The 22,590-nt window shown below is 40.0% G+C and overlaps 1 pseudogene across 1 annotated transcript in view; it reads right to left on the bottom strand.

Moving 5' to 3' along the window:
* Positions 1-22,590, bottom strand: part of LOC306850626 (von Willebrand factor A domain-containing protein 5A-like) — an 80,788-nt pseudogene that overhangs the window by 56,399 nt on the left and 1,799 nt on the right. Inside the window, exons 2-3 of the transcript XR_013786036.1 lie at positions 15,922-15,973; positions 687-889 (exon numbers count right to left, since the gene is read on the bottom strand). The product of XR_013786036.1 is annotated as a von Willebrand factor A domain-containing protein 5A-like (transcript). The remainder of the gene's footprint in view (positions 1-686; positions 890-15,921; positions 15,974-22,590) is intronic.

The following is a 22,590-nucleotide window of genomic DNA, read 5'->3' as shown; positions in this document are numbered from 1 at the left end:
AAAACAACACCTTTCCCTCTATCTTTCTCTCCACTTACTAGCTTGTACTTATTTGAACAATGACTGAGACTTGGTGTTACGAGCACTTCCTCTGTCTGATTGCCTCTTCAAGATTAATCGCTTCTTGTATTCCCCAATTGTAAGTCGCTTTGGATAAAAGCGTCTGCCAAATGACTAAATGTAAATGTAAAATAAGTCCTCAGTGTGGAAAGATGGATCTCAAAATCATACAGTCATTGTTGGAAAGGGATCAAATATACAAAAATGCTGGAAAACCAAAGAATGTGTGGGAGATGAAGGATTTTTCTGAAGAACAGCAGGCAGTTTAACTGTTCAGAACAAACAAGGGACTAATGAACAACTATCACTAAACAAAAACACAGCTGTGGATAATTCAGGTATTAAGAATCAAGGGGATGTAAACCTTTGAACGGGGTCATTTTAATAATTCAACATATTTTCTGTTGTGGACTATATGTAAACATCTTTTATGTGAAATATCTTATTCAGGTCAGTACTAAATAAACAATAACATGCATTTTGTATGATCACTCTTATTTTGGTAAAATAATTGACATTTTGCAGATTCTGAAAGGGGGATGAAAACTTTTGACCTCAACTGTAATTATCCATAAGAGAAAGGTGGCAGAATGACGCCACAGAAGACGACGTCTATGTGGACTCACGCTCTGTCTGTCTTGAACCTCGGCCACGATCTCCTGCTCTCCGATCTTGGCGCTGAAGTGGCAGACGGCAGCATCGGCGGGCAGCGGGAAAACAAACACAGCCTCCAGAGGATCCTCCTCCTCATTCACATACTGCAGACACGAGCTGACAGATGCCACATGATCCTTAATCTGCAGCTGCACTGAAATGCTCTTCAGAGGAACTGAGAGAGAAGCAAAAGAAAATGACTTCTGTGTAATTACAAAGATTACCTGGGTGCCTTCTTTATGTTTACAGACGTGATGTAATGACGCAGCGGCATGCTCAAATTTCCCACGAATTCCTACCAGTACCACTCAAATTAGAAAACATTATTATAGGACTGGGCGAATCCCCGATTTTTTTACAAAAAATCCTATTTACGATTTAAATTTATTTTTTTCCCCCTACTTAAAATCAATCTGCCGATGGCAAAGAAATTTTTCAAAAGTTTTAAATTCAAAAGCAGTTTCAACGCCAGTCGTAATCCCTGATGCCCGCAATTTTATATACAATCAGGGCTCTACGCTTACATTTCTTTTTAGGAGTGCGTCAAATCAATAATAAAAAATTCTGATCAAAAATGAACCTTCCCATTACGAGGTGATATTTGACACCTTAAAGTGATTTACAGGGAATTTAGTTTTTACCCTTGTAATGGCATTTTTCTAACTTTATTAAAAGTATGTTATATTTTGTCAAATTCAAAAAAAAAAAAAATTATATATATATATGTATAAGCTTTTTATCATTTCTAATTAAAACAACAGAATAAAAACAAGCAGAAAAAGAAGTAGAATAAGATACCAATCAAATGAAATCAGTATTTAAGAAATAAATTTGTACTACAGAGGTGGCACAGAAGAACACACAAGTGGCTTGTAGGTGTATTTTCAGATGTTTAATGAGGCTCAGAGGTTGCATAAGTGCAATTAAATTCATAAATTAATGTTGAGGTTAATATTTTAAATATACAGTTTTGAATGTAGAAATATTAAGGCCCGGTTTCACAGACAGGGCTTAGACTAAGCCAGGATTAGGCCGTACTTTTTATTAACATGTCTTAGAAAAAAACATTACTGGTGTGCATCTTGAGACAAAAAGGCACTGATATGTTTTAAGATCAATCAGTGCAAGTTTATTTCAGTTGAAACAACTCAGAATTACATTTTAGTCTGGGACTAATCTTAAGCCTCGTCTGTGAAACCGGGGGTAAATGATTTAAATAACAGAAAAGATACTTAAATTAAATTAAAACCACCAGTAGGTGGCGGTAAGTCACTGATTTTTATCACTGAATCATTCATTTAATTGACTCGTTCGAATGGATGATTCATTCAGGAATGAAGTAGGCTGTATCCGAAATCGCTCCCTATACCCTCATTCACTATTCCCTACATTAGTCCACTCATATAGTTCACTTGAAGGAGTGAATGAAAACGAGTGAGTGAATTCGGACACTAAGTGCACCGGAAGGACTGCCGCTTTTGCATAGTTTGCTTCCTTTTAAATAATCATTTGATACGGGCAGCTCCAATAGTAAGATTGAAGGATTTATCTAGAACTCTGTCACGGAAATTATGTATAAACCCTAATAGTCAATTTACAATTAATTGTGTACCTTTGTTGTATTCCACTTTATTACGCCGTGGACGAGCGCTTCTAAAATCAATGAATGGATGATTCAGCTGCGGGCGCCATCTTCTGGTGAGACGCGGGAATTCATTCGGTGCGCGACTCTCTCAGTGCATTCTGGGGATTCTCTAGCCGTTGAGTGTACGTCGCTTGTACACACTCGTTTTTGCGGTGCATTGTGGGATTGAATGAGTGCACTCGAGAACATCCACTATGGTTTCGAACACCACTTAAAATGGCTGACCCCTCAAATAGTGCACTATTTGAGGGTATAGGGGGCGATTTCGGATACAGCCGTAGACTGTCTTTATGAATGGGTAATTGAATCATTGACTCACTAGATTCGTTTAAAAACGCAGTTCATTCATAAACGAAACACCGCTGTGTTTGAATGGAGATGCGCTGCGGCTTGGCTGGGACTTAGTTTGAAACTATTTTAGAGCAAAATAAGGCAATAGTGTTGTAGTCAGACAATATAAGTCATTTAACCCTCTGAGCCCGACAAACGCGAATACGCGTTTTGGGGCAGATTTTCCTGATAAGGCAGAAATGAGCTTGATTTACTCTGCCATTTTTGATCGTTCAGATAAGAGCAATACACCATTCGAATCTGTAAGGGGTCTTCTTTTATTTGTATACACTCATAATAACAACTAAACATTGTGCTTTTGAAGAATAAAGAAAACAAACAGGGTGCGCTCTCTGTCTTCTCCGTCTCCGCGATCTGTTTTCAGAAATGCGTCACTAAAATGAAGTGTAACTCAGCGAATACTCAACACACAGACATGAGAGTTATCTCTATAGAAAGCCTGAAGTGTCCACTTTCAAATGAAGTAAGTCATATCGAAAACAAATATTCTGTGATGAAGTAATATGTATGAAACCAACACTATGTTCAGTCTGTCCCGTCTAACTCATTATTTTTAATGAGATCCCGCCCCCTCGCGTTCACATGCAAATAACCACGTGACCCGCGCGCGCGGAGCATAAACAAAGCGTCAGTGACGAGTTCATCGCTGCTACTGTTACTTTCTGGAAGAAGACACGCTGAGTAAAGGCTGGATTTCCTCAAGAGTTTGATGAATAAGTAAGTAATGTTTATGTTTTGCATTAGTTAACGTGTTATTGTGACATAAACTTGAACACATTACTAGATGGGTTGTTCCCAAATTACAACACGATAAATGCATCTAAGAATGTTTAGACCATGTTTATTATTAGTAATATCTGTTCAAAAATATATTTTAATAGCGTGCTAAACGATAACAATTAGTTCTCAAATATAAAATATATTTTGTATAGTGCAAAGTTCATCCTTTTATAGTATAAAGCATGAGTGAGTCTATGACTGCAGAATCATATCCTCTATACTATAAAATAATACATGATGTTCAGGATGGCTATATAACTACAAAATCATAGTTGGGTTTTCCCCAAACTATAATTCCTGACTAAAATGTTTGAAATCCAGTAAAACATTTTGAATATGATGGGCAATTCATTGTATTTAAATTTCTTACGGCGCAAGTATGTTTTCATGCTCTTTATAAAACAATAAAAGTAATATAGAGTACACATGATGAATGCTACGAGTCTAAGTATGTTTAGAACATGTTTATGATTAATAGCCTACTCTGTTCAAAAAATAGAGTATAATTGCATGCTAAACAATAATTAGTTTCTCAAAAATAAAATGTCTCTTTTTTTTACGATAATACAAAGCATGAATGAGTCTATGACTACAAAACCTATATAAATATATATATATATAGATGCTCCTGATATAAACATGCTCACAAATGTTTTTTCTCTTTTTTTGGTTGTTTGTATTTTATTGAATCAGAGATCTGCACCACAGATGATGAATCCTGCTGACTTTCAGTCTCTTCCAACTGTTTTCCTCTGAGAGCGCTGCACCAACATCAGAAGTTCAACAGTTTCTTCTTGAATCCATGGAAAGTAGCAGAAACACTTAAATAACACGTAAATATCAGGTATGATTTATCTGTTTCACTTGTTGAACAGAATCTGTTGCAGGAGCGAGTCAAAGTCTCTTCACATCTCTGTGGTTAGATCAGTGCACAATAATGTGTCTTTGACCTTCATTATGTATGTTTTCATTATACTGTGTTGTAAATAAAATACAAATCATTTAAAAAAAACATTTTTTCAGTCTCCTCACACTCTCTTACCTGCCTCAGTCACAGTCACACTGATGGGCCATTAGCAGCTTTAGGGGAGGGCCCTTTGTCTCTCAGGTGAGAACCACTTAATATTCAAGCCCATTACCACTCCCTCGCATACTGGCTTTAGATCACAAAACATGTCTTTAAACATTTAAATCAATGTATTGTTTTCTGTGAATGAGTAAGCGGAATAATTTTCACATAATTGTGAAGTAAATATTCTAGCCTACAAGATCTGGTTCTCAAAAGTCTTGTGGTCAATTGTACTTATTGTACTATTAACTTCTTGTTTAATGAACTGTTGTATTAAATCAATATCACATTTGCAAACTCCCTTAATAATCATTAAAAGCTGTCCCTCATCTTAGTTCATCGCAATCTCACCAAACTCTATTATAATCACCGAAGCTCTTTACACTGTGTAAATAAGAGATGCGTGCACTGTCTACCATTAGGCCACTGGGGAAGTCGTGGCCTAATGGTTAGAGAGTTGGACTCGTGATCCAAAGGTTGCGGGTTCGAGTCTCGGGCCGGCAGGGATTGTAGGTGGGGGGAGTGAATGTCCAGCGCTCTCTCCACCCTCAATACCACAACTGAGGTGCCCTTGAGCAAGGCACCGAACCCCCAACTGCTCCCCGGGCGCCGCAGCATAAATGCTGCCCACTGCTCCGGGTGTGTGTTCACGGTGTGTGTGTGTGTGTTCACTGCTGTGTGTGTGCACGTTGGATGGGTTAAATGCAGAGCACGAATTCCGAGTATGGGTCACCATACTTGGCTGAATGTCACTTCACTACACTTCTTTTGTTATGTGATACATTACTCAACCTGCAAAAACACATAAGTAGTTAGATACCTTTAAAGCTCCCTCAGCACAAACACAAATATGCTGATCGGGTCGCAGTGGTGCTAACAAATATTTGTTCATAGTCGCTCGCAGTAGTTTTCAGGCGCAAATGGGATCACGAGCGCAGAGACGCACTGAAGTTATTTAACAGTAATCAGTTTTTCCACATGTTCATGGCCATTGTTTCAGTTGAAAAGAGACGGACATCAGAATAGCTGAGACTGCAACAACAGACGCTCACATTGACAAGCGCTTGTGTGCGAGAGGGTATGAGAAACAGCTCAGCTTTGGTTTAAAAGAGTTAAAAAATATTTGTTATCAGTCATGACTTAATGGGGAAAAAATAGAGCAGACACTGAACATGGTTGAAGCTTTCTAGAGCGCGAGCGCCGGCCGCCTGTGTTCACGTACAACTTCAAATGGAGTAAACTTTGAAAGGCTGAGCGTTCGCGTACAAAAACGAAGTAAAGTTAGGCCTTTAACATCATGATGTCTATCAGCCATCGGCCAAACCCTATATGGCAAACGCGCGGGGGGAGGGCTGAGCTCATTCGGAACTATGGAAGCTCAGAGGGGAGCGTCAAATCGATGTAAACTACACATTCGAGTTAATCAATAAAATCGATTTATTGCCCAGCCCTACATTATTATAAGCTAACCGCTCTGAACCGATAGTTTTGAACACTGGTTATGTACTTGCTCAAAAATTTGACCATGGTGCACAAAACCAGTTGTAGAAAGGGAACTGTATTGCACTAATTACTAATACGATGCCAACCGTTTCAGAGGGTCGATTACCACATCTTGATGTCCAATGACCACGAGAGTAATGAAGAGCAGGTAGACTTACTATGTTGTACTATTTTACTTTAATAAGGTTGAATAAGAAATCAAATACAATGTGTACATATGCACAGTCAAAGGATCACATAAATGTAAATAAAATGTACATATGAATAGCGTAGGCCTACGCAAAATAATAAACAAATACACAATGAATTATTTCAACAGAGTTGAATTTCAAGGATACAGCTGGTCTGTGATTCGTCAGTGAAAATAATGATTACAAGAGTCCGTGTTAGTCTCTTCGAAATGCAACCTATCAGTGATGTGAAGCTGTCGTCTCAGACCCTCCGATGAATGATGAATCCTCTGTGACAATAAATGCAAGTAGACCTAGGATGTGTATCACTCGATGTATGACTCTCAAATGTGGTTATTCAAGAATCGTCACCAAGGAAACTTCAGCACGAAGTTTAATACCATCCGTTGCCAATGAAGACCACAAAGATTCTTTCCTGCAGTTCACAAAGTGAAGGCGCTGCAGAAAGAGATTTTAATCGGTCTTATTTTACTGCCTTTCAGGGAAGATTGCAGGACTTCAACTTTCCCTCAGGATCCAAACCGAAAAAAAACAATCCGCTTTCGCGCGCGCTGAGGTAAGCCACGCCTCCACACATTCAAATCAATGACCAACATAATAGCTGCACAGCCCTTATAATAAATGAACATAAACTGAAAAGCCGCCCCCAAATTTGGTAGACAAATTTGCCTGTAGTAAAAATCTATTATTGTGTATAATCTGAGCCCTGCGGTAAATCGGGTAATCTAATCAATCGGGCAACTGGTCGAGTGTAAGTATGATCTTTCACTTTAACAACAGCAGTTCTAACTCTACCATCAGAGCTAGGGATGATGGATGAAACAGTACCAACTCGCCAGAGCGCTCTCGGTGACTGCTCGTCAGCTATAAGGACTACAGTTCCAACTGTAATGTTCTCTCTCTCTCGATTCCATTTCTGACGTGACTGTAAGGTAGGCAGAAAGTCATGCACGAAATGCTTCCAGAAGTGATCACTGAGAATCTGGCTGTGTCTCCACCTCTTCCGGCTGAGCAGATCAGACTCAGGATAGACCACCTGAGGTAATGAGGAGTCAGGCCGCCCCATCAGTAATGAATTCGGAGTCACAGGATCTGGATCAGCCACATCACTGGAGACAAACCCCAAAGGTCTTGAATTTAAGATGCCTTCAACCTCTACTAATACGGTCCTCAAAACCTCTTCAGTGACAATCTGAGCACCCAGGGTGGTCCATAGGGCTGTTTTCACAGACCTCACTTCTCTTTCCCAGGAGGATTAAAGCGAAACCTGATCTGTTCTTTGGCTAGTTGTTCTCTGATAGTGGGTTGTATCTGACTGAAAACGTCTTCCAATTCACGACTCCCACCTTTGAAATTGGTTCCCTGGTCAGATAAAAGCTCATAGGGCTTCCACCTACGTGAAATAAAGCATCTGAGGGACAACAAGAATGAATCAGTGTCCATATGAGCAAGTAGATCAAGGTGAACCGCTCGAGTGGTGAGACATTTATAGAGAATACCCCATCTTTTTTCTGTACGACAACCCACCTTTATTGTAAAGGGACCAAAACAATCAACCCCAGTGGAATAAAAGGGAGGTTTGAATAACCTAAGGCTGGAAGGTGGAATGTCTGCCATCCTTGGAATTTCTGGTTGAACCCTCCACTTTTGGCACTCAGGGCAGTAACGCTGATGTTTCTTAACTACCTCTCTCCCTCGTAAAATCCAGAACTTCCGTCGTAGTTCGCCGAACACCCGACCAGGACCAGGGTGAAGTAGTTGAGTGTCATAGTGCTTAATGAGGAGTTTCACCACTGGATGAGTTGGAGATAAAACCACAGGATTTAGAACATCTTTGGTCAAGCTGTCACATCTTCTAAGTCTGCCACCAACTCTGATCAGGTTGGAATCTTTGTCATACTCAGGTCCAAGTCTTATCAGCCGACTGCTGGTTGGGAGTGTCTTTCCTTCCTTGAGCAAGGCAAAATCTTCAGGGAAGTCTTGCATTTGACAATGCTTCAGAAGAGTCAATTCTGCATCATGGAATTCATCTGCATCGGGTGGTTCTCTACTACCAGCTGCCCCATGCAGGGACTGCACTGTGGCTTCTAATAGCTCTTGATAGCTATTGAATTGATGGTAGTCTGGAAGGGCAGGTGTTGCAGTCTCGTTAATCAATCCACTGAATACAGGTCTCTTAAGCTCCTGACTATCATCGAGGGTTTGACCTTCAGGTGCCTTTGGCCAATTGCAGCTGGATTGCATCAAGAAGGCTGGACCCTTCCTCCAGCGAGTGTCTTGAGCCAGTTGAGTCAATGCCAAACCTTGTGTGATGTCATCAGCAGGATTAGTTGACGAATCAATGTAGTGCCAGGATTTTGGATCAGACAACTCTTGTATTTCACAGACTCTGACTCCAACAAATACTTTGTACCTGCAAGAATCAGATTGCAGCCACGTGAGGGCTGTGGTAGAATCGGACCAATACATAACGTTGTGGATGTCTAAGGTCAGCTCTTTCTTAAATACAGCACCCAGCTGTGCTCCTGTCATTGCAGCACAAAGTTCTAAGCGTGCGATGGAGAGCTGCTTCTTTGGAGCGACTCTGGATCTTGCGGCCAAAAAGGCTACCTCGATATTGTTCTGATCGTCCTTGGTACTTAAGTACGCAACAGAGCCATAAGCTTTCTCAGAAGCATCGCAGAATACATGAATACTGCGGCTCTTGACTGCATTCTGTATGCTGGAGCTGTAACATCTGGGTTGAGAGATCTCTGATAGCTGAGGGAGCTCATTCTCCCATTGTTGCCAAGCAGTCAGTAACTCAGCAGGGAGGCAAGGGTCATCCCAGCCTCGTTTTTTGCCCCAGAGCAATTGCACAATGATCTTAGCCCTTGTAGTGAAAGGAATCAGATACCCAAGGGGATCGTATTGCTTTGCGAGTGTGTGGTAAATCTTACGCATGGTGGTTTCACCTTCCTCTTTCTGGTATGGTTTGTAGCACAAAGTATCAGATTTGCAGTGCCATATCAGTCCGAGGGTACGCTCTTGAGGATTGGCTGTTTCTTGGTTAATCCAGATCTCACTGCTTTTTGATTTTAGCTCAGACGGGAAGTGGTTAATGACTGTAGGAACATTACTGGCCCATTGTCGCAACTCAAATCCACCCTCCATTAGTTGGTGCTGTAATCTGTGTACTAGTTTCTCGGCCTGTTCTTCGTTTGGTACACTTTTTAGACAGTTGTCTACATAAAAACTGTGTTCAACAGTTTGACGCACCTCATCTGTTGATTCAAGGTAATTCCCTACTTGCAACTGAAGGGCAAATGTAGCACAACAGGGGCTACAGGTGGTTCCAAAGGGCAAAACTTCCCACTGATAGATTGTTGGAGGCTCAGCAGTATTGCCATTACGCCACAGAAATCGGAGGAAAGGCTTGTCTTCATCAAGGAGACGGACTTGATGAAACATGCCTCGCACATCGCTACAAACAGCTACAGGGTGCTCCCTGAAGCGGAGGAGAACTCCCAACAAGCTTGCCCCGAGAGTAGGCCCAGGTAAGAGATACTCATTCAGAGACTGGCCTTGGAACTCAAAGGAGCAATTGAATACAATACGGTCCTTACCATTATGATGGACCATATGGTGTGGTATGTACCACGAATGAGGACTCAATTCACACTCCTTGGATGATAGTGGGGAGACGTAGCCTGCCTGCAGCAACTTCTGAATTTCAGTATTATAAGAGGCGGCCCTTTGTGGTTCTCTGGATAACCGTCTCTCCGTGCTACATAGGAGAGCCAGGACAGCTTCCTTTGGTGCATTCAACGGGGGAAGTGACTCTTTCCAGAGTAATAGGGTAGCGTATCGATTGACTCCATCCACACTAACTCTGATGGTCTTTTCTTCCAGAATACGGATGGCTTCTGAATCTTGACGCGAGCGTGTGACCACCTTATCGGATCGATAAGGCAAAACGTCCAGTTTCCACAGCTTTTCAACCTGGTTAAAGAGGTCAGAATCTGGTGTCACACAAGAAACAAAGAGACATTCCTGTGGCTGAAGACGAGGGCGAAGAAACCTTGATGGACCTTGCAATGTCCACTCAAGTCTCGTATGCACAGCTGCTGGTCCACCTTTGGGTCCCAATATCACTGGCTCCCCGGCCTGATCAAATGTGGGTAGTCTGAACTAGTGTTGTCACGATACTGGAATTTCTAACTTCGATACGATACCTTGAAAAATATCGATACTCGATACCATTTTCGATACCACGGTGAAAAAACTGCCACAATATTAAGGGGGTAATTTTTTTAATTTAAAGATAAATGTAACAAGTCGAGAACATGCGGTATATTTTACATGAACAAAAAAATGTCTTGAGGTACTGCATTTGTTGATTTATTTATTAATCTTTTATTAATCTTAGTTAAATGTTAATTGAAACTAACGTTTACTAATACATGTACTAATTAAAGTCCAAAGTTCTATTTGTTGATATTCTCATTTGCTTCATAACCAAAATATTTCCAGATATAGGGCCCTATGAAATCCGTTTTATTTTTCCCCAAATTCGGTTTATTTTTTTCTACATTCAATTTCTTCCATTTTAATTTTTCTGGATTCCGTTTTTTTCCGTTTTAATTTTTCTGGACTCTTTTTTTTTAATGGTCAAATTAAATGCTATTAATCTAAAAGCATGTCTAATTCATTAAAATCATGAAAATTATACAATTTAACATTTAATTTATTAAAAGTGTAACAAAAATGACACGTTTAGGGCCGTATGAAATGTTTTATTGTTTTCTCACCTTATGTTTTATTGTTACCAAATTCTGTGTTTTAGCATGTCTATTAGGCTATTTGAATGCATACAAACAATTTTTATTTATTCTTACAGTAGCCTTATGAAATGTGTTTTCCCCCTCAGAAATTCTGTGTTGTGTATTTAAATTTTACTGGATATCAGATGAAGGCATAAAACAATTTTAATTAATTTATATTTGAATTAATGAAAATTAAACATTTACATTTTTGCCAAATGAAGGGGATTTACTATTAAAATAAAAATATTTTGTGATTATGTCTTTAAAAAAAATTAACAGTAGTAGTAAGTAGTAGTATTATGTACATTCTACTAAATAATAGTAATATAGCCTATTTCTGGCACACGGTCTTTAATAGGCTATAATAAGTTGTGCTTTAATAAGTTAAACCGAACTTTTATTTTGACGGGTTGCCGTGAATACTTCTAAAGTTCTGTGTGTGTGTATGATATGACGCTAGTTATACTCAAATCAAATGGTAAAATGCTGGTAAAGTGCCTTTCAGATCAGTTCTGGAGATATTGTTGATGTATTTATGTCCTCATTGAGACGGCAGACGCTGAAATCACCGCGAGCGCCACATTAGTAAACACAACCGCACCTGCAGCACATTCGCACAGAGACGCGCAGAACATGCAGGATTCATATTTAAATCCACTTTTGCAGCTTAATATTTACAGATACTAGTCCATATTGCGATTTGATTTAAGTGTAATGACCTACTTTCGATTAAGTCATCCAAACTTTGACAAATTCCGTGACATTCCGCATTAAACTGTAAATTCCGTGTTTATGACTGGATTCCGTGCGCGTTCTCTGCATCGCGGAGATCATAGATCCCTACAGATAGCGCTCCTGCTGTGTTCTTTAACAACCAGAGCAGTCATGTTTCTATTCACTTCACTTTTGCTATTTAACCAGAGTGAAGGAGACGAGTGCGGTCACGTGTGGTGCTTGTCCACGCGCCTTTGGAGAGAAGTGAAAGTGACAGCTCGGCTAGTATCGGTGTATCGATACTTCGGGAAATTAATATTGGTACCGTTCAGATATTTCAGTATCGATATTTATCGAAATATCGATATTTTTGACAACACTAGTCTGAACCGATAAGCACTAATGGTTTAGCTTGATTGATATCGTCCAAGGGAAGGTCTCTAAGATAGCGATACTTTTGCTGCAGGTCAGTGATGGGATAAGTATGCTGGACAAGACCTAGGTCCTTGGCTGTAAAGGCTCCATGAATTTGAAATGATCTGTCAGGTTGCGAAGCTGGAGCTATAGAAAAGGACACCGAACTTCCCCGTATGGTATGAGCCTCATGCCTCACAGTACGAAGAGCTAGATCTTCAACTGTACCTTGAAGGCCTAAACGCTGAGCGGCCTCATGCAGCAGAATCGTTCGCTCTGAACCGTCGTCCAGTACAGCGTAGGTCTCTAGCGACTTGTCTCCATTCTGAATCACAACTCGACTCAATTTAAGTAACACCTGCTTTCCGCTTGTAGAACGGTCAAGATACAAGGTCTGAGAAGTGGAACTCACGGGACCTATGCCCTCTGACTCTTTGATGTTGCCTTTCCCACTTGAATCTGTGCTGGCATTAATATCATGAAGAACTTCAAGATGTTTCCTATCGCATTTCTTGCACTTTGCTTTCAATGTACACTTTGAGGTCTGATGACTTCGGCCGCATCTCCAGCATCTACGGCCCATTTTGATCCAATCCTCAACCTGCACCTTGTTCAAAAGCTTAAAGTTTGAACACTGATTCATGTAATGCTGGATGGTATCGCAGAACGGACAATATCTTTTGGGCTTCTCCTGCATCCTATCTGAGGACACTGACCCTGTCTTTGAGTTCTCTACTGACTCACCCTTATGCTCGCCTCCATGCAGAACTGTAGTCAGCTTTCGAGGTGGGAAACCATACTTCTTGTCTTTGCGGGGGGCATGTTTCTCATAATCAGGGTATGAGCTGTACTGGGTTCCCTCCACCTGCACGCGAACCTCATATTCAAGCCAATCTGCCAAGTCAAGCAAAGTAGGAATCGGAGTCTGAAGAGGGTTAACAAATCTCTTAAAGTTGGCTCTTAGGTCATAAGGTAACTTAGCTAAGAGGCGAAATACATGAGAACCGCACTTCAACTCAGTCCAACCTGGGCTACCCAACTGATTCAACATTCCCACTAATGCCCGCACACAAAGAGCGAATCCCTTGAATGCGTTTACATCACCACTCTTAATTGTAGGTCCATCCATCAAACTTGTGATCCGCTGCAATGCCAGCTGATGCGGTTGCCCATACATGTTGGTAAGAGCTCGCATAGTGTCACTAAAGGGAAAACGACTGTGACTGTAAGAATCTGCAACAAGTAAAGCATCTTCCAATTTCAAATGATCCATTAATATTTGAAACTTAAAAGATTCAGAAGCGTCGTCAGGCAGTACGTTGCCTAAAGCGAGCTTAAGTCTGGCGAACTCTCGTGGGTCATCATGAATGAAATTTGGGATTGTTGGTGTAGGCCCACGATATTGCACTGGCAGCATGTGCAAAGAACGGTTAAGATCTTGATCCGAAATTGGATATGAACGATCAAACGGATATAGCCGTCCGTTGCCAGGATAGTTCTCAGTTTTAAGATCACGTTGAAATGGAGGACTAGAACGGTCAGCTAAGGCAGTTCCTTGCAAGGTGTGCACTTGGTCCCCATAGTATGTATCATGAAGATTTCTAATGGGCCGATACTCTGAATGCGAATGACAAGTATGTGCATCTGCAGGAGCACGACCGAAAACGCGAGGGGGGGTAATATGACGGATGGGACTGCAACAACATGTCATCATCATACTGTCAATAAGGAGGATTCAACTGACTCTGCTGCAAACAACGGACTTTAGCAGTTCGGCCAGGAACGTGTGGCGGTGAGTCATTCACCCAGTGAGGAGGTTCAGTATACTGAGGTGTTGACTGACCTGAATGTAATTGGCTACCACTCAGTCCACCTACTCTATTTAGACGATTAGTAAGATCTTCAATAAGATCTTGATAACCATCACGACGTGCGTGCAGAGAATCATCCCTAGGAGGCGCCAATGGCACATACTCAGATTGACCTGGATTTCGATCATCCTGATGTGAGGCCAACATACTTGTAGCCATCGGTGTAGAAGATACCTCATTTCCCGCACTAGGTGATTGCCGTGAGGGTGATGAAACCTGTAGTGGAGCTGACACAGGAGAACTAGCATCCGGCTCGAAGGACCATTAAATGTAGAAAGGGAACTGTATTGCACTAATTACTAATACGATGCCAACCGTTTCAGAGGGTCGATTACCACATCTTGATGTCCAATGACCACGAGAGTAATGAAGAGCAGGTAGACTTACTATGTTGTACTATTTTACTTTAATAAGATTGAATAACAAATCAAATACAATGTATACATATGCACAGTCAAAGGATCACATAAATGTAAATAAAATGTACATATGAATAGCGTAGGCCTACGCAAAATAATAAACAAATACACAATGAATTATTTCAGAGTTGAATTTCAAGGATACAGCTGGTCTGTGATTCGTCAGTGAAAATAATGATTACAAGAGTCCGTGTTAGTCTCTTCGAAATGCAACCTATCAGTGATGTGAAGCTGTCGTCTCAGACCCTCCGATGAATGATGATGAATCCTCTGTGACAATACATGCAAGTAGACCTAGGATGTGTATCACTCGATGTATGACTCTCAAATGTGGTTATTCAAGAATCGTCACCAAGGAAACTTCAGCACGAAGTTTAATACCATCCGTTGCCAATGAAGACCACAAAGATTCTTTCCTGCAGTTCACAAAGTGAAGGCGATGCAGAAAGAGATTTTAATCGGTCTTATTTTACTGCCTTTCAGGGAAGATTGCAGGACTTCAACTTTCCCTCAGGATCCAAACCGAAAAAACGATCCGCTCTCGCGCGCGCGCTGAGGTAAGCCATGCCTCCACACATTCAAATCAATGACCAACATAATAGCTGCACAGCCCTTATAATAAATGAACATAAACTGAACATGGGCTTTTTTACACCAGTCATAAGTGTCAATTTTTTGAAATTGAGATTTATACATAATCTGAAAGCTGAATAAATAATCTTTCCATTGATGTATGGTTTGTTATGATAGGACAATATTTGTCTGAGATACAACTATTAGAAAATCTGGAATCTGAGGGAGCAAAAAAATCTAAATATTGAGAAAATCTCCTTTAAAGTTGTTCAAATGAAGTTCTTAGCAATGCATAGTACTAATCAAAAATGAAGTTTTGATATTTATGGTAGGAAATGTACAAAATATCTTCATGGAACATGATCTTAATATCCTAATGATTTTTGTCATAAAAGAGAAATGTATAATTTTGATCCATACAATGTATTGTTGTCTATTGCTACAGATATACCTGTGCTACTCATGACTGCTTCTGTGCTGCAGGGACACATATTGATTTTGGATCATTTTTAACCAGAAAAAGTTATGGGCTGCAGCTTTAAGCAAATTGAATCATGTATCATGTTTTTGAATGTAGAAGGATTTCTGCCTAATAATTGGTTTTCCAGTTAAATGTTTTAGTTCAACAAGCATAAAAAACAAAATCACTTCATAAACGTATTAATTTCATTTAAACTATATTTGGCCAAACTCAATAACATTTCACTGCATGAATTTGTTTTTTTAAGAGTCGGGGCTACACATATTTATTGGATAGAAATCCTGCCCTCAATTAAATTGAGCTCATCCAATGAATTATTTTTTTGAGTGCATTAAACAATATGAAATACAAAGTCAAAGCGTTAATTATAAGAAGGAAGAGATGTTTATACCTGGTTTGTCTTTTTCAGACACAAGACCACAGCAGTTCACCATGATGATGCTCTGTGAAAACAAATCAGCTTTTACTGCACATTATATTTCATAACTTTTGTCTATTCATGACAACACAATCTGCTCAAAAATGTTTATTGCTGCTGTAACTTCAATTTACATAGAAGCGTTGGACAAAATAATGGGATAATCAGGGAAAACCCTGGGAGTGCTTTTTGATAGCTCCCTTAAGTTTGACAAACAGTTGCAAAATCTAGCTTCTAAGGCTTTTGGCAAAAGCAAAACCTTGGCTCTCCCATAAAGATTTTGAAAAGGTAATCCATGCCTTTATCTCTACTAGGGGTTGCACTGATTAATGGACTAGTCAGCTTTAACGCTCTGCCATGACGCTTTAAGCTTGATGTCGATTAGTCGCTGGTCCTATAGAGGGCGCAACAGGATAAGAAATCTTTTAAGGACTTCCACATTTACGCTCCATTTCCAAACAGTTAAAACGACAAATAAATGCATACTCTGAAAGCTCTCCACAAGGCATGTGTGATTATATTACTGGATGCTTGAAACTGAACGGGAGAATGCACGTTTTAAATGGTTTATAGTACATGTAAATTAATCTCCGTTCTAATCTAATGCTCTGCTGCACTGTAACGCACACACATAGGCTACAGACAGTAACATGTACATCACATGCACAGAATCATTCAGCCCAGAAATGCCAACATTGTTCTGTGATTTCTCAATAAAATAGCTTAGAAACTGAAAAGTTCAAGTATATATTTCTTAATAACTAAATCTTCAAATGGTGCAAAATCCTGCGGCAAGACTTTTGCTGGGTGTACGAAAGCATGAACATATTACACCGTGTTGGGTAGGTTACTCTAAAAAAGTAATTAATTAATAGTTACTAATTACACCTTCAACAGTGTAATTAGATAACAGTACAATTTACTTTAAAAAAAGTAAAAATTTAACTTTCAAAAAAGTATTTAATTACTTATTACTAATTTCTTTCTAAATCCTATATCAACCTCGAAAAGTTATTAATACAAGGATAGACATGAAACTTCTTTTAATTCTTTCAAGTAACTTCATCAATTATTCTGCTCACACTTTAGATTAGAGTCCAGTTCTCACTGTTAACTATGACTTTTGCCTCAATATACTCCTAATTACTGCTTATTAATACTTAGTAAAGTAGTTGTAAAGTTTAAATATTGGGTAGGATTAAGGATTTAGAATAAGGTCTTGCAGAATAAGACATTAATATGTGTTTTTTTATGTAATAATAAATAGCCAATATCCCAGTAATATTCATGCTAATAGTGAGAACTGGACACTAAAGTGTTACCAATATTCTTATTAACTCAAAGTATGTAAAGTGAGACGAGTACATAGAAATCATGCATTTTAAGGTTAGACTTGAATTTTTTGGTTACACTTTATTTCGATAGTCATTCTACTAGACATTCTACTAACTATAAGTAACTTTGTAACTACGTCAACTAATTCTCACTAATTTGCATCTGCATGTCTACTAACTCTCAGTAGGTTAGGTTTAGGTTCAGTAGAATAACTTGATATATACTTGCAAAGTTTCTCATGGTCAGTATGTTGTATGTTGTGGACTATCAAAATAAAGCGTTAACATTTTTTTTATGTTAAATCCACTACTGTATTGTATATAAATGTTCTACAGTCTATACACAGTTTTAAGTTCATTCACATAAGAAGTAACTGTAATTAAATTACAGAAAAAATAAAAGTAATCCCTTGCTTTACTCTTTCAAGGGAAAAGTAATTAAATTACAGTAACTAGTCATTTAGTAACTAATTTCACCCAACACTGATATTAGCCCAATTTAAATGTCTCTTCATTGGCTTCATGTCCTCTATAGAATTGATTTGAAAACTCTTTTAATTGTTTTTAAATCTTTACACGGACTGGCACCAACATATCGGTCAAGTCTTTACACAAGCATCGAGATCGCTCCCGTCATCTGATCAGAAGATAGTTGTGTCTCGTCATGTTTTGAATGTTGTTCTATGTGTATTAATGTGAAGCACTTTGGTCAACTTTAAGTTGTTTTATAAACCGTGCTCTAGAAATAAAAAAAATCTCTTTATTATGGTGTTTTACCACTAGCACCCTTTAAAGACAGCTTCCATCTTCCTAGAATATATTCACATAGCTTTTGAATATTCTTCAGCAGTGGTGCCCAAACCTGCTCCTGGAGATCTACCTTCCTGCAGACTTCAGCTCCAACCCTGATCAAACTCACCTGAACCAACTAGTTAGGATCTGAAGGAGCAGTTGATCGTTACAGACAGGTGAGTTTGATCAGGGTTGGAGCTGAAGTCTGCAGGAAGGTAGATCTCCAGGAGCAGGGTTGGGCACCACTGCTCTACAGTGGAAGAAACTGCCCACAGTCTTTGTTTATCACCCTTTATCCGACCCTTTCTAAACACGACTGTATCTTTCACATCCTTCAAATCACCCACAATCCTTTGCACATATTCCAATTGTTTTTTACAGAGTTACACAGTATTTTTTTTTTTTAAATATTCAATTACAAAATACATAACTGGAAAATTGCCTGCAGGAGCATTTTGAAATGTTTTAACTAATCATCTTGTAATAAATGTAATTTCAGATCTACTTTCTGAGTATGAATTATCATATGCAGTGAAAGACAACAATATCCAAGCAGTGTCGCTGATTTTATGGATTATTGCGCTCTTCTGCTAATTTGTCCTGTTCTGTAGATCTGTTCTTCTTGCCAAACTTTGTGTTCGCAGTCATGATCATAAAGACTGTTATTTGATTTGATTGATTTGATCTTTATTATCATTGCATATGCTTATACAACGAAATTATGTTAGAGCAATCCAATTAGCAGCATTGAAGTAAACATTTACACACATTAACATTATGATACATTCAACCCATAATATAAATACTCTAAAAAATATTAAAAATATAAAAAACCTAAAACACAAGCTATTGCACAGAGATCATTCAATTGTGCCCATAGTCCATTAACCACATTTAAGACACTCAAAATTCGAAGGGCCATTATTGCATAAAGTCCGTTATTGCAATTGGCCCATGTGTTACAGCTTGTCTGCACATATAAGTTATGTATATTGTATGTTGTGTAAGTGTCAATGTACATGTTTTATAGGGAAACTGAATGTTAGTGATGTTGGTAGAGGTTACTATGATTTCTGCAGCCTGTCCACAGCTCTGGGGAAGAAACTGTTCTGTAGCCTATTAGTGTGTGTTCTTGGAGTTCTCAGTCTACCTGAGGGGAGGGTGGTGAAAAAGTAGTTTCCGGGGTGTGAGGGGTCCTGCTGGATGTTTGTTGCCCGTGTGTAGAGACGATTTGAGTGGATATCACACAAGTTTGGAAGTGGGGAGCCAACAATCCTTTCAGCTGTCTTCACAACCCGCTGTAAATCTTTTTTGTCCGCAACAGTGCAACTAGAATACCACACAGTACAGCAGTATGTTAAGACACTTTCTATTGTGCAGCGGTAGAAGCTGATCAGCAGCTTCCGGGGAAGCTTGTTGCGTCTCAGGGTCCTCAGGAAGAACAGTCTCTGCTGAGCTCTCTTAATAATGCAGGTGGTGTTCAAGCTCCATGTCAGGTCCTCAGTAATGTACACTCCCAGAAATTTAAAACTTGAGACTCGCTCAACCTCCTCTCCATTAATACACAGACCATTGTGGGGTGTTTTTTTGCTTCTCCTGAAATCTATTATAATTTCTTTTGTTTTTTTTGTATTTAGAATGAGGTTATTGTCCTTGCACCACGTAGTTAGTATCTGGACCTCCTCTCTGTATGCAGTTTCATCATTGTCAGTTATGCGTCCCACTAAGGTTGTATCGTCTGCAAATTTAATGAGGGTATTTGAATTGTGGGAGGAGGTGCAGTCATATGTAAACAAAGAGTAGAGTGCTGGACTAAGAACACAGCCTTGGGGGACCCCAGTGCTGACAATGATGTTTTGAGAGCAGTGGTGGTCAAACCTGACGTGCTGGGGTCTATTACTGAGAAAGCTTTCAATCCAGTGGCAGAGAAGTACTCCCAGACCCAGTGTTTGCAGTTTGTTGACCAGTTTTATTGGATTTATGGTGTTGAACGCAGAACTATAATCCACAAACAGCATCCTAACGTAGCTATTGGGATTTTCCAAGTGTGTAAAAGCTGCGTGCAGTGCAATTGAAATAGCATCGTCTGTGGATCTGTTGATCCTATATGCAAACTGGTGTTTGTCAAGATCAGGAGGGATACATGCTTTGATATGGGACAAAACCAGTCTCTCAAAGCATTTCATAATCACTGGGGTGAGAGCAATTGGCCGGTAATCATTCATGCTGGTAATAGCAGAGGTTTTGGGTATGGGGATTATAGTAGCAGTTTTCAGACAGGTGGGAACAGTGGCCTGCCGTAACGACAGGTTGAAGATGTGTGTGAATACTGCAGTGAGCTGATTAGCACATGCCTTCAATACTCGTCCTGAAACGCCATCTGGTCCTGTTGCTTTATTGCAGTTGATGTTGGATAGTACTCTCTTTACCTGATAATTCTGGAGAGTGAATGGCTGATCGCTCTCTGGAAAGCTGGTGTCTGCATCTGGGTCTGACCTCCTGCTAGAGCTGTCCTCAAAGCGGGCAAAGAATGTGTTTAGCTGATCAGGAAGGGAGGGGTCAGTGGAGGATGGATGACTGTTGCTCTGCTTATAGTCAGTGATGTTCCTTACACCTTGCCACATGGCACGGGGATTATTTTCATTGAAGTTATCCTCAATCCGTTGTTTATACTTCCGCTTGGCTTGTGCTATGCCTCTGTTTAGGTTGGCCCTAGCCCTCCCATACTCCTCCCTATCTCGTGATCTCAGTGCTATGTCCCGAACTCTGAGCAACTCCCGCACTCTGTTGTTAAACCAAGGTTTCTGATTGGGGTACACCTTGATTTGTTTTTCCAAGGTTACAGTGGCTGTACAAAAATTGATGTAAGACAGGACTGTGGTGGTGTATAGCTCAAGGTCTGACTGGTCAAAGAGCTCCCACTTGGTATCTTCAAAACAGTCCTGCAAAGCTGAAGAAACCTCCTCGGTCCAAATCTGTATTGTCTTGATTTGTGGTTTTGTTCTGCTGATGAGAGGCTTATAGGCTGGTGTCAAGAACAAAGACAAGTGATCCGATTGTCCAAGATGAGGTGAAGGGTGAGTTTTATAAGCCCCAGAAACATTTGTGTAGACCTGGTCCAGTGTTTTATTTTTCCTTGTTTTAATGTCCACATTTTTATAAAATTTGGGCAGAACAGCCCTTAGACATGAGTGATTAAAATCACCTGCCACAACAAAAAAACTCTCTGGGTGTTTGTTTTGCTGCTTGCAGATAGAGTCATGTAGCTTTGCCATGGCTAGCTTAACATTAGCTCGGGGGTGGACGTAAACGGCAGTAATGAAGACAATTGAAAATTCCCTGGGCAGGTAAAACGGTCTGCATTTAAGTATTAAAAATTCCAAATCCGGACAACAATGTCTCTCAATAACAGCCGTGTCCGTGCACCAACTGTTATGAATGTAGACACACACCCCTCCTCCTTTTGCCTTACCGGAATTGGCTGTGCGGTCTGCACGGTAAAGGGAGCGACCTGCTAGCTCGGCAGCTAGGTCGGGGATGTTTTCATGCAGCCAAGTCTCCGTAAACACCGTAATGCAGCTATCCAAGTAAATGTTGGTAACCCGCAATCTCACGTCATCCATCTTGTTAACAAGGGAGCGGGTGTTAGCGAGGAAGATGCTGGGAACAGCAGATTTGTGTGGGGCTAATCGTAGCCTTGCTCGGATACCGGCTCTCTTACCCCGCTTCTGCTTCCTCTCACATCTTCGCCTGCATCTCCTCTCAGTGGGTCTGTTGTTGATCTTCGTGCGTGCCGCTGAACGTATAATCTCTAGCGGAATGGAACCACAATCACTCGGTGCACGTCCCAAACAACAGTCCCTTAGACGCAAGATTGCTTTTCGTGTATAAGTTTTGACGCTATTGTTACTAAAGCTGCTAAGGGGAGAGCTCCGGGTCGCTGCGTCTAAACGCGCCGCCATCTTACAGCACATATTTCAATTGTTTTTTACAGAGTTACACAGTATTTTTTTTTTTTAAATATTCAATTACAAAATACATAACTGGAAAATTGCCTGCAGGAGCATTTTGAAATGTTTTAACTAATCATCTTGTAATAAATGTAATTTCAGATCTACTTTCTGAGTATGAATTATCATATGCAGTGAAAGACAACAATATCCAAGCAGTGTCGCTGATTTTATGGATTATTGCGCTCTTCTGCTAATTTGTCCTGTTCTGTAGATCTGTTCTTCTTGCCAAACTTTGTGTTCGCAGTCATGATCATAAAGACTGTTATTCTTACAACACCAGACTATTGTTCTGTTAGTTACAGACTTTCCTGCTAAACGGGTTTCTTTCCATCATTCGAAGAGTTATATTTCAGCCACTGCGGGACGTTCATTTCTTCACTGTAGCCTGCAGCAAATACAGCATGAATAGGCACGTTTCCATTACTGTGCGTTCACACCGCCGCCGGCGAGAGCGTCAAAGTGGCCGGAAGTCATTCATCTTCAATGTGAGCTGGCGGCGAGGA

This window comes from Barbus barbus (assembly GCF_936440315.1).
Source record: "Barbus barbus genome assembly, chromosome: 30".
Taxonomy (NCBI): Eukaryota; Metazoa; Chordata; class Actinopteri; order Cypriniformes; family Cyprinidae; genus Barbus; species Barbus barbus.
Note: the sequence above shows the minus strand (reverse complement) of the source record. Positions and strands in the feature narration are given on the sequence as shown.